Genomic DNA, 19584 nt, shown 5'->3' on the forward strand with positions numbered 1-19584 from the left:
AGGACTAGGCAACTTCAATGCCTAAGAAGTATTTGAGTGGACCCAAATCTTTTGTCTGAAAGTTTTTGTAAAGATGAGTTTTGAGTCGCTGGATACCATTGAGTCATCTTCGGTGATAACAATGTCATCAACATAGTCAACAAGAAAAATACGTCGGCTAATAGAGGAGTGAAGGAAGAAAACTGAGTGATCTGCTTCACACCGAGTCATACCAAACAATATAAAGGCATAACTGAATCGACCGAACCAAGTGTCGCATCTCAAAAAATATGATCCTTCGCGATAATCGCAAAAAAAATTGATTCGAACAGAGTCGTCACCGAACTTTATTTATTCTGATGAAAGAATAGGAAAATATCGATAAAACCTTTAAAAAAAGGAAAATGATCGTCGCAACCAAATTCAGGGTTCGGGAGTCGATTACGCAAGTGAAATGTATTAGCATCCCTCACAGTAGTTGTACTCAACGAGAACCTTTTAGTTAAATCTTGCGATTGAATTTTGACTTATGTTAATTGTTTTCTTCAAGTATTTTAAAAGAGAAAATAAAGGGGTCTCAAAAATGTTTTTTTTAAGGTGTTTGACGAGATTGCGAGTCTCGCTCCTACGTATCCTCAGGTGCAAAAAGGAACTCAAAGCTTTGTAGTCCGGGGTGCTACATTTTGTTGGTTTGTGTTTTTTAATGAACAAATGTTTAGATCGCGTTCTAAGGGCTAAACGTGGACTTGCATGCTCGCGGTGGAGACTTAAGCGCTAATTTGTATATGCATTAGAAATGATTAATTATCGCTCTTTTTGAAAAGATTTCGATAGATTAACGGTGTATTGATTTGAACATGTATCTAGATTGCATTCTAACGGTAAAACGTGGCTTACTTACTCGCGGCAGAGACTTAAGCGCAAGTTCGTACACGTTAGAAAGGATTAAACAAACATTCGCTTATGAAAGGCTCTCAATTGCACGGGGCTAGAAATGATAGGTTTGATTGATTAAATGTATATTGGGTATCTTTAAAGATGAATGACGAATATTTAGTAAGAACAAGACGTGAGCCTTGAAACCAATTATTCGGAATATTGATGGAATGCTAGACTCCAACAACATCTTTTTCATTCAACTGATTATGAAAATTGTTTGATGGACTATGAACCTTCTAAAGATTATTCAAAGGTTCCACCGGAATACAAGATTCCAATGACCCCTCCTTTCGTCCAAGTAATTAAGTTAAGTGTTTTAAAAACGAAAGAGCAAATGAAAAGCTAACCCAAGACGTGTGTCTCGAGAGCAATCATTCAAGGATTCAAGGAATGCGAGACTCCAAGGACCTATTTCTTTCGTATTTTGATTAAGAAAATATTTTAGAATTAAACTTAAGCGGAAAAGATGATTGAATTGCGTTGACTAAATGAATTAATGATTTAATCGGGTTTGAAAAAAATTACTTGGTATTGGACCAAGATTTAGTTTATTTTAGAATAATAATAAGTGACTATGTACTTAACATTAATAATTAACCACTCATTTAACTAATTATAATATTCTAAAAAAATATTAAAAATAAGGATCCAAATCATGTTAAAAGATAATTTATTTTACTGTACTATTATTAATAACTATTATTATCTAAATATTTAAATAAAAAAAACAAAAAAAAACAAAAAAAAAACAAAAGAAAATGATGAAGACATAGAAACAAAAAAATGAGTAAAAAATACAACGATCTAGTCCAAACAAATAAGTCCCATTTAAGGGTGTTGGCAGCAAACATAAGAGGGTGCAAATAATATGTGCAAATGGCCTAGCACATATAGGCCCATTAAAACCCCTAAAAAAATAGGAAGAAAGAGGGGACCGCCTCTCTTTTCCTCTGGTCGGCCAACATGATTCTTGACCAATTCAAAAATAACAACCCACATTTATATCAACAATTGTTATATTATATTTTTTTTTTAGATTAATTACTATGCACTGTCAGTGTAAAAAGATTTACAATGTTGATTCATCACCATCACCCGTTTGCATTACTTTATAGATTTTTAAAATAAAAGTCAAACTTATTTTAATATCCAACGTCTAGGATTAACTGACGGTGTAAAATCTAGTGTATTTCAATTAATTTAAAAATAAATAAATGAAAAAGTAAAAAAGCAATTTAAAGTCCTAATCCAAATGTTACTGTGCCATGACCTTTTAACTTATTTAACCATTAATGGAGAGGGATATGAATCAGCCACATAGGCGACACCTCCAAAGTAAAAGTTAAAATCAAAATAAATGATTCTCAATTCCAAACACTAAACTAAATGTTGTAATCATTATAATAAAATAAAAAAATTTAATAAAAAAGGAAAGAATCATAAGGTGAACGTTAAAGCACAAGCATTAGCCAAACAAACTCTCTCTCTCTGAAAGCTCACGAGTCCTTTCTCTTTCTGAAAGTATTCACGCAAAAAAAACTTTCTCTTTCTCTAATAAAAAAGTATAAAAATTCAACAACCATGAATCAACAATGAATATGTAATCCGAACCAACATCTCAAATCTACAAAATCGAAAAAGAACATCAAGAACCCTAAGCATGGAAATGGGGTTTTATAGTAGAAATTGAAGCAATACACATGGGAGGAAAACTTTTGCATGAGTGCAACAACAAGGACCAAACGAGAAAATGCAAAAAGATTGATGAAAACTACCTTATCGGAGTTCTCAAAAATTTCAAAATTCGGCGACTCTATGATGTTTCCGGCGAAAATCCTCCAGATTTCGACGAACCCCCACATATGAATGCTTCTTTCAATTTTTTCTTTCAGCTGCTAATTTCCTCTTTGAATCCTTCTTTTACTCAATCTTCTTTTGAACCGGCACATGTGTTTTCGATTCATCTTTGGCTTGCGTGGGTCTAGCTCAAATGATTCAGAGTTTCAGTTAGAAACTCTGAATATTTTTGGATTTAGAGCTTTAGTGAATGGTTGTTGTGAAAATTGTTTAATAGAGTAAATGTTATGAGTAAGGGCAGAATAGTCAATACAACAACTGAATCCAATGAGAATGATGGACACTTGGCACATGATCCTGCTTTTCCGGAGCCAAAACGTGGAATGAGAGAAAGGAGCTCTAACAGAAAATATGTCACTGACTATGTTAAATAGGCCAATGATTGGTTACTAGAGGGGGGGGGGGGGGATTGAATGTGGAAGAATATGGCTCTCTTCTCTCTCTGAAGCTTATGCTTTTCTAGTACTATTCTTTAGATTTCATCTTTCCATTTCCTTCAAGGATAATTGTACTGTTGCACTGATTATTAGTACAATTTTTATCACTTTTCCACTGTGTTATAGACTCTGTTATTTGCATTCATAACATCTGGTACTTACATTACCTTCCATAATGGCGGAGAATACTCGCATGAAAAGTATGGAAAACTCCATAGCCTAAATGACCAAAACCTTACAAAGATTTTTGGAGGATTCAGATCGCCGTCACAATGAGTATATGCAGCATCGCCATCTGGATCAAGCTCGCTTCGAACGAGTTGAGAAACAGTTAAGCTCGCTTCAGATACCGCCGACCTCCGATGGAAAGGGCTCTTCTACGCCGACTCCGCCTTCATCACAACCATTTCAGGCACGCAATATTAAGCTGGACTTTCCTCGTTTCAATGGATCTGAAGTCATGAACTGGATTTTTAAGGCTGAGCAGTTTTTTTGATTATTATGCGACACCGGACAACCACCGTCTCACCATCGCCGCCGTGCACATGGAGAAGGACGTTGTCCCGTGGTTTCAGATGATTGCACGAAATCAACATTTTCAATCCTGGGGAATGTTTACTCGTGCTTTGGAAATGGAATTTGGGCCTTCTCCATATGAATCACCACGTTCAGCACTGTTCAAACTGACCCAACCCACCACTGTTTGTGATTTGTGATTACTATTCTGCTTTTACTGTGCTAGCCAACAGGGCCCAAGGTTTAAGCCCAGAAGCTGTCCTCAATTATTTTATCAGTGGCCTCAAAATCGACATTAAACGTGATGTCATTGCTCAGACTCCTTCATCACTATCACGTGCTTTTGCCCTTGCAAAACTGTATGAAGACAAATATTTTCCTCCACCCCCAAATCCATCACCGGCGCCCACCCACAAACCCTACCACCACCAAATTCTTGTCAAAGAAGAGGGCAGACATAAAACAGCCTTCTGGACTCACCAAGGCCTTTACGAATGGCTGGTAATGCCCTTTGGCTTATCAAATGCACCGGCAACCTTTCAGAGTTTAATGAATCATGTCTTCCAACAGCATCTTCGGAAATTTGTCTTGGTATTTTTCGACGATATTTTGGTTTACTCTTCTTCTTGGGAGACGCATTTGATTCACTTGATTGAGGTACTGCACTTAATGCGTTCACATTCTCTATATGCCAAATTGTCCAAATGTTGTTTTGGATTTACCGAAGTTGATTACTTGGGGCACACCATTTCACACCAGGGAGTTCAAATGGATCGATCCAAAATCCAAGTCGTTTTGAATTGGCCTACCCTTACTAATTTAAAGCAACTGTGTGGGTTCCTAGGACTGTCTGGTTACTATCGCCGTTTTGTGCGTCACTATGCAACCATTTTAGGTCCTTTGACTGAACTATTAAAGAAAGATGCATTTACTTGGACCCTCTAAGCCACTACTGCCTTTGAGGATCTCAAACATACCATCACAGTTGCGCCGGTGCTAGCTCTACCAGATTTTCATAAGCCATTTATACTAGAAACAGATGCTTCCGGCACCGACATTGGGGCAGTTTTGAGCCAAGACAAGCACCCCATAGCATACTTATCCAAGAAACTCAACCCCACCATGCAGCGCAAGTCCGCTTATGTAAGAGAATTGTATGCAGTCACCGAGGCAATGGCCAAGTTTTGACACTACATTCTTGGTACCAAGTTTATCATACGCACGGATCAAAAAAGCTTAAAATCCTTTACTGCTCAAGCCATCCAGACACCAGAGCAACAAAAATGGTTACACAAGTTTTTGGGCTTTGATTTTTCCATTGAGTATAAACCCAACAAAGACAAAATACTGCAACGGATGCCTTGTCCCGTTCATTCTTTGCTATCTCAGAACCTATTAATCCGTTGTTGCCCTTGATTGTAGCTGCAATTGATGTTGACCAGCATTTGTCCTCTATTAAACAACAATGTGAGCTAAGTACTTGTGTGGACCCATTGTTCAGTGTGCACAATGGTGTTTTGTACTGGAAGCAGAGAGTAATGGTACCCCCTACAGGCCATGTAATTCAAGCCATTTTGGAAGAATTTCATTCTTCTATGTTGGGTGGTCATTCTGGTATAGCTCGAACTAAAGCTCGCATTACGTCACAATTCATTTGGCCCTCTATGTCGAAAGATATTCGCTTGTTTGTTTCAAATTGTTTGGTGTGTCAACAAGCAAAGTCCTCCACTGCTGCACCTGCAGGGCTGCTCCAACCACTTCCGATTCCGACCCAAATTTGGAAGGACCTATCCATGGACTTTATAACCGGCCTTCCTCCTTCGCATGGCTTCACTGTGATCATGGTAGTGGTTGATCGCTTATCTAAGTACAACCATTTTGTTCCCCTTAAGACTGATTTTACTAGCTTCAAGGTAGCCGAAGCCTTCCTTCACAATGTGGTGAAACTACATGGCTTTCCTAAGAGTTTGGTGTCTGATCGTGATAAAGTATTCACAAGCTCGTTTTGGCAACATTTGTTCAAACTGAGTGGAACCACTTTGGGTATGAGTTCGGCTTATCACCCTCAGTCTGATGGACAAACTGAGGCAGTCAATAAGTGTCTCGAACTGTATTTATGCTGTTTTGTTGGGCAGGTATCTCAGAAATGGGCCAAATTGATCAACTGGGCAGAATTTTGGTATAATTCTTGAAATTCTAGTTATCAGACTTTAGATGTCACACGGGTTGTTATGACATCCAATTCTGCACAGACAAGAATTATGCAGAACTTAAAAGTAAGTGCAGTAAATAACACAAGTAATTGTTTACCCAGTTCAGTCCAACATGACCTACATCTGGGGGCTACCAAGCCAGGGAGGAAATCCACTATCAGTAGTATTAATTCAAAGCTAAACTCACCCGTTTACAACTTGTCACTTAATCCCTACCCAATGCAATTTCAATCTTACTCTAAGATCAGAGTTCCTACTCACTCCCCCTCAATCACCTCAGTGATTACTACCTTTAATACATATTAAAGACAACTTTGAAGTCACACTTCAAACAACTCTTGATTGTGCTTAACAACTTTAATCAAGATACACAACACTCACGCTTAAAAGCTTTGAGCGACACAACACTTACAACTTAATGAACACCCTATGCCAAAGCAATCATCAACGTGATAAAGGCTTGGCTTACAATATATGTCTAATACAAGACTCACAAAAATACAGCAGTGAAGTATGATGGACACACTAAATCTTCACGCCTCAAAAACCCCTAAAACTGAATGAAGGAACGACTTCCTTTTATATTGCAGTACCTGGGCTTTTGCACTTGTATTCTCCTGAATTTAAGGTCACGCGAGTTCCCATAAATTCAACATCTAGGTTACTAACAAATAGGCTATTTGTTAGGTTCATTAAATGTAGCTTGGTTGTTGATTTCCTGGATTTTCTCTAAGCTGTTGAATCCCTAAAGAATAGCCTGAGAAAAAGCTGAAACAGGAAACTGAACAACCTACAATATAGCATATGCTGTCAGGAATGAATGTCACGACATTCATCTTGACATCAAGGATCATATGCTGAGTCTGTTTTTCCAGAAAACAGACTGTACAATTTTGCTGACCTGTATATGACCAAAATGACCATACTACAGTAACAGCTTACATTAATAGATGTCAAAGTATCCAATTTGACATTTACACATCTGGCCTTAAGTCAGTTCTGTTATCCTCTTGAAGAACAGACTAAGTAACATGCTGAAGTATAGCAGAACACCACTCTGTCTACTGTTCAGTATATGATGAATGTCATAACATCCAGTTTGACATTCAGTCAGTAGGCCTTATGCCAGGTCTGGTCTTTCCTTGATAACCAGACTGGAAATAAATACTAAGTTCTAACAGAACACCAGCTGTTCTATTCCTTAGTATCTGCTGACAGGTATAAATGTCACAACATCCAGTTTGACATTCAATAAATCATGTATTAGCTAATCCTGCAGTAACTACTCAAGTGTGTCATGACATCGGTCAAGACATCAGAGTACAGTTAGATATTCTAACCTACAATGCAGTCACACATACACACCATGTCATGACATCAGTCAAGACATTAGAATCCAGCTAGTGTTTTACCATATAATGCAGCCAATCAAGCACCTACAAACTCCCCCTTTGGCAAATTTTTGGCTAAAACACTTTGATCCCCATAACAGAGTTCATAGCAGCGGAATCACACATCTAGCAGGAAATAAACCTAGCTAATACACTCAGAGTGGCAGCACACTCACACACATGGAAGTTAAGTAACACTTCACGTAACAGCACACATACAGAAGTTAAATAAAAACTTCAACACACATCAGCTGCAGGGGAAGGAAAATCTTCGAATCTGTCACGAGTCTGTTGTAACAGACCAATCTGTTGTCTGGGGTATCCTGTTACTGTTACTCCCCCTTTTTGTCGAAAATGTTGCCAAAGTTAACAATATCAACAGAAAAAAATGACAGAATTACCAACTTGGTTTTACTTCAAAGTTTCAACCAAGTTAGCACCCACTTGATCTTGCTTCACAGTAGGTACAACCATATCAGATGCCATGACTTTGTTTCTGACATCCAGAACCACTCCTGCATGAACAGCGTCCTTGAATTCCTGCAGGTGCATAGGCCTTCTCACGTTAGGGTGTCTCCTTACCCTCTTGTTGCCACACTTGTTGCAAGTGGTATAGCTATGATCTGTTGACCAATCAGAACATAGTTCCAATAAATACATTCCAAACATCATTGGTTGCTATAAGGTCTTAGAGAGACATATTCCCAGTTTGCCCCTTAAATTTTCAAACTGAGTAGCATCCAGAGCCTTTGTAAATATGTCAGCCAGTTGCAGTTCAGTGGCTACATGTTCCAAAGTAATCACCTTGTCTTCCACCAGATCTCTGATGAAGTGATGTCTAATGTCAATATGTTTGGTCCTACTGTGTTGGATGGGATTCTTGGAAATATTGATGGCACTGAGATTATCACAGAATAATGTCATGACATTTTGAGTGACATTGTACTCAGTGAGCATCTGTTTCATCCACACCAGTTGGGAACAACTGCTTCCAGCAGCTATGTATTCAGCCTCTGCAGTGGACAGGGATACACAGTTCTGCTTCTTGCTGAACCAAGATATGAGATTGTCTCCCAAGAAGAAACATCCTCCTGATGTGCTTTTTCTGTCATCAGCACTTCCAGCCCAGTCAGCATCACAGTACCCAGATAGGACAGGCTCAGACCCATGTGAGTACAGCATCCCATAGTCACAAGTCCCATTGATGTACTTGAGAATCCTTTTGACTTGATTCAAGTGGCTCACCTTAGGCTCTGCTTGGTATCTCGCACACACTCCAACTGCATAAGAAATGTCAGGTCTACTTGCAGTTAGATATAGTAGACTGCCTATCATGCTTCTATACAAGCATTGATCAACACTAGGCCCTCCATCATCTTTGGTTAACTTCAGATGAGTAGGAGCAGGAGTCCTTTTGTGCCTAGCATTATCCATACCAAACTTCTTAACGATGTTTTTGGCATACTTGCTTTGGGAGAGAAACATAGAGTCCTCCATTTGGTTGACTTGCATTCCAAGAAAGTAGGTTAGTTCCCCAACCAGACTCATTTCAAACTCAGATTGCATCTGTTGAACAAAATGTGTTACCATTTGTTCTGACATACCACCAAAGACTATATCATCCACATAGATTTGAGCAATCATGATTTTGCCATCTTCATCCTTCACAAACAAGGTTTTATCTATTCCACCTTTTCTGTATCCATTTGAGGTCAGAAATTCGGTCAACCTTTCATACCATGCTCTAGGTGCTTGTTTCAACCCATACAAGGCTTTCCTCAACTTGTATACATGCTTAGGTTGGTTAGGATCACAAAACCCTTTAGGTTGTTCCACATAAACTTCTTCATTCAAGTAGCCATTCAAGAATGCACTCTTCACATCCATTTGGAATAGTTTAAACTTCAGAATGCATGCTACCCCTAACAACAATCTGATGGACTCAAGCCTAGCCACAGGAGCAAATGTCTCATCAAAATCAACCCCTTCAACTTGAGTGTATCCTTGAGCTACTAGTCTTGCTTTATTCCTAGTAATTACTCCTTTCTCATCAGATTTGTTTTTGTAGATCCACTTGGTACCAGTGATGTTGGTCCCTTCAGGTCTTGGAACTGGCTCCCATACTTCATTCCTTTTGAACTGCTCAAGTTCCTCTTGCATGGCATTGATCCAGTATTCGTCAGTCAGGGCTTCTTTCACATTCTTTGGTTCAACCTTGGATACAAAACAGGAATTTGAGCTTAATCCCCGTGACCTGGTAGTCACACCACTATTAGGATCCCCTATGATAAGATCCTTAGGGTGGTCTTTCTGAATTCTGATAGATGGCATTTTGGTGGTTGCATCTACTTCACATTCAGGAGGAGGTTCCTGTACTTCTTCAGACTTGACTGGAATGTCAGTTGAACTGTCAAGGAATGTTTCAACATCCTCTATGACATCGATCCCTTCCTCTTTATCATCCACAATAACATTTATGAGGATTCCATCAGGACATTGGTCCTATAGTTGAACACTCTGTAGGCTCTGCTGTTAGTGGAGTATCCTAGAAATATACCCTCATCACTTTTGGGATCCAGCTTCCTTCTCTGTTCACGATCTGTGAGAATGTAGCATTTACTTCCAAAGATATGAAAGTACTTCACTGTGGGTTTTCTGCCTTTCCATATTTCATATAGAGTGGAGGAGGTTCCTTTTCTCAAGGTGACTCTGTTGTGAACATAGCACGCGGTATTCATCGCTTCAGCCCAAAAGTGCATGGGGAGCTTCTTTGCATGAATCATTGCTCTGGCAGATTCTTGAATAGTTCTATTTTTTCTTTCAACTATCCCATTCTGCTGGGGAGTTATAGGGGAGGAGAACTCATGACTTATTCCTTCAGACGAGCAAAACTCATCAAACTTGGAATTCTTGAACTCCGTACCATGATCACTCCTAATCCGGACCACACAACTGTCCTTTTCCCTTTGAAGTCTGATGCACAGGTCTTTGAAGACATCAAATGTATCTGACTTCTCTCTGATGAAGCTTATCCACGTGTATCTGGAATGGTCATCAACCACCACGTAAGCATATCTCTTCCCACCAAGACTTTCAACCTGCATAGGTCCCATTAAGTCCATGTGCAACAGTTCCAGAACTCTGAAAGTTGTAGGATGTCCCAACTTCGGATGTGACATCTTGGTTTGCTTGCCCACCTGGCATTCTCCACAGACTCTTCCTTCATCAATAAGCAGCTTTGGAATTCCTCTGACTGCTTCCTTGGATATAATCTTCTTCATTCCCCGTAAGTGGAGATGTCCAAGACGTCTATGCCACAGCTTCACCTCCTGTTCTTCCTTGGCTGAGGAGCATATTGTGGAAAAGTTAGAGACTTTAGGTTCCCACAGATAACAATTATCTTTGGACCTGGTTCCTCTCATAACTTCCTGATTGTCACCATTTGTCACAATGCACAGCTCCTTAGTAAACTGAACATAGAATCCTTGATCACACAGTTGGCTTATGCTTATGAGATTTGCAGTCAGTCCTCTTACTAACAGCACATTATTCAGTTTTGGAACTCCAGAGCAGTCCAGCTTACCCACACCTTTTATTTTTCCTTTGGCACCATCACCAAAGGTCACATAGCTGGTAGTGTGAGGTTGAATATCCACCAGTAGATTTTCCATACCAGTCATATGTCTTGAGCATCCACTGTCAAAGTACCAGTCTTCTCTGGTAGAAGCCCTTAGAGCTGTGTGCGCTAACCTAGCATACCATTGTTGCTTCTTGATGGGGACATAGCGCTTATAGGTCTTATGCTTAGGCCTGACATGCGAGGCTTGGTTAGGGAAACCATGAAGCCAGTAGCAGAAGGCTTTTATATGTCCAAGCCTACCACAGTGGTGACATCTCCACTCATGGTATTTCCTCTTCTGATGATTATTCATCTTAGTTCACCGATGTTGAGACATTGGCTTTGACTTCCGCTTGAACTTCTGAACTTTAGCCTTTGGGCGTTTGTGTTCAGCTGAGGATCTTTTCCCAAATCCTAGTCCAGATTTGGTTCCAGACTTTTGTCCCACCTTTAGAATCTCTTCCAAGGTGTCAGTTCCCTTGTTCATCATTCTGATGGATTTAGTCATCTGATTCAGCTTGGAGGTCAGCAAGGCTATCTCACCATTTAGACCCTCTATGGCTGTCAGATGCTTCTGTCTCTCATCTTCCAGTTCCTTGATGAGTTTCTTCTGCTTTTCTCCTTGTGCACGGACTTCTGCACTGGTGGTACACAGCTTCTTATAGGCTGCAGCAAGTTCATCAAAGGTCAGTTCATCTGCACTTGAGTTATCATCAGAGGCACAAACACTGGTTAGTGCAGTGACATGTTTGGCAGATTCTCCTTCAGATTCACTTTCAGAATCTCCTTCAGACCATGTGATAGTTAGCCCCTTCTTTTGCATCTTGAGATAAGTAGGACATTCAGCTCTGACGTGTCCATACCCTTCACAACCATGACACTGGATTCCCTTGCCTTGGTTGAACTTTTCTTCAGAAGTTGATCTTTTCCTGATGTCAGACGGGATGTTCTTGACATTAGGTCTCCCTCTTTGATCAATCTTCTTCACGAACTTGTTGAACTATCTCCCAAGCATGGCTAAGGCTTCTGATATACTTTCATCACCTTCAGTATATCCTGCTTCTGACTCTTCTTCATCATTAGATACAAAAGCTACGCTTTTGTTCTTCTTTTTAGCATTTTCACACAAGCCCATTTCAAAGGTTTGGAGAGAACCAATGAGTTCATCCACCTTCATATTGCAGATGTCCTGCGCCTCCTCTATGGCTGTGACCTTCATAGCAAATCTCTTAGGCAAGGACCTGAGAATCTTTCTTACAAGTTTCTCTTCAGCCATTTTCTCACCTAGTCCACCAGAGGTGTTTGCAATTTCAAGAATATTCATGTGAAAGTCATGAATAGTCTCATCCTCTTTCATCCTCAGATTTTCAAACTTGGTGGTCAGCATCTGAAGTTTGGACATCTTCACCTTGGAAGTACCTTCATTAGTTACCTTGAGGGTATCCCAAACTTCCTTAGCTAGTTCACAGTGGTGCACCAGCCTGAAGATGTTCTTACTGATTCCATTGAACAATGCATTCAAGGCCTTGGAATTTCCAAGAGCTAATGCCTCTTGCTCCCTGTCCCACTCTTCTTCAGGAATCTGCACACTGACTCCATCTTCACCTGTCTTCGTTGGATGTTCCCATCCTTTGTTGACAGCTCTCCAGACTTTGCTATCTAGAGACCTTAAGAAGGCTATCATACGAGGCTTCCAGTCATCATAATTAGAGCCATCCAACATGGGTGGTCTATTTGAGTGTCCTATATCCTTGTCCATGGTACTAGAAAGTAACTTCCCTAGATCTCACCCAGAAATTCACAGGCAGGGTGCCTGCTCTGATGCCAATTGAAATTCTAGTTATCAGACTTTAGATGTCACACGGGTTGTTATGACATCCAATTCTGCACAGACAAGAATTATGCAGAACTTAAAAGTAAGTGCAGTAAATAACACAAGTAATTGTTTACCCAGTTCAGTCCAACATGACCTACATCTGGGGGCTACCAAGCCAGGGAGGAAATCCACTATCAGTAGTATTAATTCAAAGCTAAACTCACCCGTTTACAACTTGTCACTTAATCCCTACCCAATGCAATTTCAATCTTACTCTAAGATCAGAGTTCCTACTCACTCCCCCTCAATCACCTCAGTGATTACTACCTTTAATACATATTAAAGACAACTTTGAAGTCACACTTCAAACAACTCTTGATTGTGCTTAACAACTTTAATCAAGATACACAGCACTCACGCTTAAAAGCTTTGAGCGACACAACACTTACAACTCAATGAACACCCTATGCCAAAGCAATCATCAACGTGATAAAGGCTTGGCTTACAATATATGTCTAATACAAGACTCACAAAAATACAGCAGTGAAGTATGATGGACACACTAAATCTTCACGCCTCAAAAACCCCTAAAACTGAATGAAGGAACGACTTCCTTTTATATTGCAGTACCTGGGCTTTTGCACTTGTATTCTCCTGAATTTAAGGTCACGCGAGTTCCCATAAATTCAACATCTAGGTTACTAACAAATAGGCTATTTGTTAGGTTCATTAAATGTAGCTTGGTTGTTGATTTCCTGGATTTTCTCTAAGCTGTTGAATCCCTGAAGAATAGCCTGAGAAAAAGCTGAAACAGGAAACTGAACAACCTACAATATAGCATATGCTGTCAGGAATGAATGTCACGTCATTCAGCTTGACATCAAGGATCATATGCTGAGTCTGTTTTTCCAGAAAACAGACTGTACAATTTTGCTGACCTGTATATGACCAAAATGACCATACTACAGTAACAGCTTACATTAATAGATGTCAAAGTATCCAATTTGACATTTACACATCTGGCCTTAAGTCAGTTCTGTTATCCTCTTGAAGAACAGACTAAGTAACATGCTGAAGTATAGCAGAACACCACTCTGTCTACTGTTCAGTATATGATGAATGTCATAACATCCAGTTTGACATTCAGTCAGTAGGCCTTATGCCAGGTCTGGTCTTTCCTTGATAACCAGACTGGAAATAAATACTAAGTTCTAACAGAACACCAACTGTTCTATTCCTTAGTATCTGCTGACAGGTATAAATGTCACAGCATCCAGTTTGACATTCAATAAATCCTGTATTAGCTAATCCTGCAGTAACTACTCAAGTGTGTCATGACATCGGTCAAGACATCAGAGTATAGTTAGATATTCTAACCTACAATGCAGTCACACATACACACCATGTCATGACATCAGTCAAGACATTAGAATCCAGCTAGTGTTTTACCATATAATGCAGCCAATCAAGCACCTACAATTCTTCCTTTCAAACTAATATTGGCATGACTCCGTTTAAGGCGGTTTACGGTAGAGAACCTGCTCCATTGATTAAGCATGACACCATTATTGTAGTGCTTCCTTCTCTCCATGATATGCTAGTTGAACACGAAAATACTATTCAACTGTTGAAGAACAACTTACACAGGGCACAACAAGTTATGAAGCGTAATGCTGATTTGAAACGACGCTTTGTGGAATTCTAGTTGGGAGATATGGTTTTGGTCAAGCTGCAACCATACCTCCAACATTCAGTGGCTTTGCATCGCAACCAAAAGCTGAGCATGCGTTACTTCGGGCCTTTTCCTATCATTGAGAAGGTCGGGCCTGTGGCATACAGACTTTTACTTCCACCCTCTGCTAAAATCCATCCTGTTTTTCATGTGGACAACTTGAAGTTGTGTAAAGGTGACCACACTACTCAATACTTTCCACTACCATTGCTCACCAATGATACTAGTCCCCTCTTAGTTCCTGAAGCTATTCTGGATTCACGTGTGCTCATTATGAAAGGGCAAGACATGCAACAAGTCTTAGTTAAATGGGCTGATTTTCCACATCAGGATGCTACATGGGAAAGTTGGGTAGAGTTCAAGACCAACTATCCCAACTTTAACCTTGAGGACAAGGTTAATTTTGATGGATGGGGTAATGTTATGAGTGAGGACAGAATAGTCAATACAACAACTGAATCCAATGAGAATGATGGACACTTGGCACATGATCCTGCTTTTCCGGAGCCAAGACGTGGAATGAGAGAAAGGAGCTCTAACAGAAAATATGCCACTGACTATGTTAAATAGGCCAATGATTGGTTACTAGAGGGGGGAATTGAATATGGAAGAATATGGCTCTCTTCTCTCTCTGAATCTTATGCTTTTCTAGTACTATTCTTTAGATTTCATCTTTCCATTTCCTTCAAGGATAATTGTACTGTTGCACTGATTATTAGTACAATTTTTATCACTTTTCTACTGTGTTATAGACTCTGTTATTTGCATTCATAACAGTAACATTACCAAAAATTTTCTCCTTGCTAATGAAATAATATTCTTATTTAGAGAGAGTGAAATAGAGTTTCTGAGAGAACAAGATATGTGTGGGAAAAATGTTTACTCATGTGAATTTCAATGGAATTTTGTCATTTGTGTGAAAATTCTGATGAGGTGTCCTTGGAGAGAATCAATCAGTTGTGAAAGTTTTTGTGAATCCCCGATTTTGTGGGATTATTCGTGAGTGGAATTGAAATCAATTTCCATTGACGAATGCTTTTTGCTGTGACTGCTTGTACATTTTTTTTTCTTTTTTTGGTTACAACTTTGATCCTCTCTTGTACACTATGTATGCCCTGCTACAATTCCCTCTTGTACACTACGTATCCCCTGCTACAGTTCTATGTATACCATCTTTGATGTGTATTTTTTTATTAAGATATGATGATGTTTGATTAAGTTACTGATAATGGTTTTACACTCTATGCTTTTTATTTTGCAGTATATACATGATATGTGCCTAAATAGAATTATCAAGACGAGGCCTGTGAGAAGAGGGGCGTGCATAATGAATTCATAAAATTGATGCAGATGACTTTTCCTTTTTCTTTTCTTTTTGTTGTATATCTATTGGTAATTTTGTAATGTATGTAACTTATAATCCTTGTATACTCTTCTACAAGTAAAATGTTATTACCGTTATACATGAATTGATACTGATGAATTTCTACTGATATTGATGAATTTTCTATGATGAGCCTGTGATAATGATACAAATTAATTACTTTCTACTGATGCAAGTTCATCCATTGATGTAATTTTTTATAAAAAATAAAAAGTAAGAGAGGACAAAATAGTCATTTAAAAGGAAAAAATAATTATAATCATGATAATAAGATGAAAATATGGATTAAAACAAAAAATAATAAGAAATGAAAAGATAATTATAATTATAATAATGAAATAAAAATATGGATTAAAATAAAAAATAATAAGAAATGAAAAGATAATTATAATTATAATAATGAAATGAAAATATGAATTAAAATCAAAGTCAAAATAAAGATAATTATAATTAAAAAAAGAATTAGAATAAAATGAGATGATAATAAAAAAAACATATATAATTTTAATAAAAATATGGATTAAAATTAGGCATGACAACATAACCCGTACCTACGGGTACCGAACCCGCCCCGAAGTTGACGGGGGAAAACCCGCTTTGACTGGATTTGGGTTCAGGTTTGGATTTTCCCTGATTATAAAATATGGGGACGAGTCGGGTAATGGGGACACTAGTACCCACCCTGAACCCGCCCCGTTTATTTCATTATTACTTATTTTTGATAATTTAGAATATTAAACATGTGGTCAATGTTTTTGATATTTTAATTTTAATTTATTATTTAAAATATTTAAAATGTATGTATGAAATTTTTTGAGATTGTTTTATTTTATTATTCGTAATGTAATTTTATTTTGGAAAAAGTAAATATTTTTATTAAAAAAATTGATTTCACTAAATGAATGGTCACGGGGCGGGGATACCCGAACCCGTTTGGGACGGATTTGTGTTTTGATTCTCCATCCCCGTTTGGATTTGGAGTGGGGAACGTGGATTGTTTGGGGATTTGTGTTTGAGTTTGGGGGAGGTAAAAACCGTCCCCGATTCACCCCGTTGTCATGTCTAATTAAAATAAAAATCAAAATAAAGATAATTAGAATAAAAAATGAGATTATAATAAAAATAAAAATAAAAGTAATTATAATAAAAATATGGATTAAAATAAAAAGGAAATACAAATATGCTTATAAACCTCTTATTAAATTTCAGTTGGTGAATGAATACGAGATAAAATAAAACAACCGTTATGCAAATGAGCAGTTTTGAAAATGATGGCAGTACATGGCCAGATGAATCAGTCACATTGATGCATATGGAAATGAAAAAAAAAAGGCATATGTAAATTAAAGTAGGACAAATTTGGGGTATGACAGTGGCCCCTATCTAATTGCCTTAAACCAAAGAAGAGGAACCGCCATAGTGTTCATGCTCTCCGGGTAGAAGTCAATTAGATATAAAAAGATCCAAATTTGTCTGAAAATAAATGGGATTTGAAATGCAAAGACGAAATGCAGTGAAGATAGTCATTAGAACAATGTTTTTTTTATGATGTAATTGAGACTTTCCAAAAATAGAATGAAATTCCAATTGTATCTGAGGTTTTCTGAGAATTAGCAGAGCATGATTTTGATCACAATACATGAGATTCCCTAAGGATCAACGAAGCAGTACTTTATATGATATAATTGAGATATTACAACATGAGAATGATACCTTAATTGTATCTAAGACTCTTCGAGGATACTTAGAACATCATCTCAAACGAATAAAGGAGATTCTCTGAATCAATGAAGCAATATCTTATATGATATAATCAAGATATTCCAACAAAGGGAATAATACCCCAATTGTATCTAAAGACTCTTCGAGGATACTTAGAGTAGTATCTCAAATGAATAAATGAGATTCTCCGAATCAACGAAGCAACATCTTATATGATATAATCAAGATATTCCAACAAAGGGAATGATACCTCAATTGTATCTAAAGACTCTTCGAGGATACTTAAAGCAATATCTCAAATGAATAAACGAGATTCTCTGAATCAACGAAGCAACATCTTATATGATATAATCAAGATATTCCAACAAAGGAAATGATACCTCAATTGTATCTAAAGACTCTCCGAGGATACTGGAGCAGTATCTCAAACGAATAAACGAGATTCTCCGAATCAACGAAGCATCAAATTATATGATATAATCAAGATATTCCAACAAAGGGAATTATACCTTAATTGTGTCTAAAGACTCTTCGAGGATACTTAGCGCAATATCTCAAACGCATATGATGATTGGGTATATTTTTAAATGGTCTCCCTTTTTTGAAGGTGGGAGCTTTTTTTGGTACCAATGTTAATCGAATTTGAGTTTATGATGATGCAAGCGGTGCAAACTTTTGTTGGGAGACCAATGGAAATTGGACTTCAGGTTTTATGTTGGTGCCAACAAAATGAACTTTTTTTTGTCGTTGCCAATATGGATTGAACTTTTGGTTGGTGAAAATTTTTTACTTCCCGACATCTGGGACTTAATGACGCTATGAGCGACAAAAGAATAAGAATGCCCCTAATAAGCTTTCAAGGGGCTCACTGCTGTTGAGCAGTATATGAGTAGATTCCTAAGAGAACTATGCTGCTTATGTTGGACGAGCCGTGATGGCTAGCAAATGATTTGATGTCTATATGAAACGAGGGCATTATTGGGAACTGTGAATCTCCCTTTAGATATTTCAGAAATCAAAATAGTTTTATTGTTCTTTAATAATGTTTTTGTTATTGACCAAAATTTTAAAGCAATGTTTATCAAAATAAAGACATTTTGCAAACAAACGGATAAAGCAAAAGACAATTGGGCACAATTTGATGAGGAATTTATCTTTTCATTGATTTGACCCTTGAATGGGAAATTGTACATAAAGATGCAATTCATCAATGAGGTAATTGTTGTGAAAGAAAAAAGTACAATGACAATGATAATTGAGTTTCCATTGAGTTTCAATATTGCTATAATCTTTATGTCTCTGAGGGTCCGAACAACTTGCTTATGAGAAAGAAGGCCGAATTGATTCTTCTATTCTGGAGCTTTCCATGGATATAATGGATTCACATATTGCAGTTTTTTGCCTTGGAATTGATCCCTAACTTTTTCCTGGATTGCCCTTTCGGGTTTTCGATCCACCAAGATATCCTTTTTTGCCTGAGCCGCCCATTCGGGTTTTCAACTCAGCGGGTTAGACTTTTTTATTTTATCCCTATTTTTTGCCTAGACCTTCCTTTCGGTTTTTCAGTCCCCCAGGATAGCCATTTTTTTTGCCTAAGTCGCTCTTTCAGGTTTTCGACTTAGCGACTTTTATTATTCCACTTTTTTAGGCAAAGTATGTTTTGACTGCATCAACATTTGTAGGGAGTGGTAATTCATCATCATCTATAGTCGTAAGGATTAGAGCGCCTCCGGAAAAGGCTCTGACCACCACGAATGAACCTTCATAATTTGGCGTCCACTTACCCCTATAATCTTTGTGAATCGGCAGGATCTTTTTCAGCACCAGGTGTCCTTCTTAGAACATTCGAGGACGGACCTTCTTGTCAAATGCTTTCTTAAGATGCCTCTGATAGAGTTGACCATGCCATAACACTTTCAAGAATTTCTCCTAAATAAGGCTGATATTGTTAAACCTTGCTTGAACCCATTCCGCTTCAT

The sequence above is a fragment of the Lathyrus oleraceus genome, chromosome 5, assembly GCF_024323335.1.
Source record: "Lathyrus oleraceus cultivar Zhongwan6 chromosome 5, CAAS_Psat_ZW6_1.0, whole genome shotgun sequence".
Classification (NCBI taxonomy): domain Eukaryota; kingdom Viridiplantae; phylum Streptophyta; class Magnoliopsida; order Fabales; family Fabaceae; genus Lathyrus; species Lathyrus oleraceus.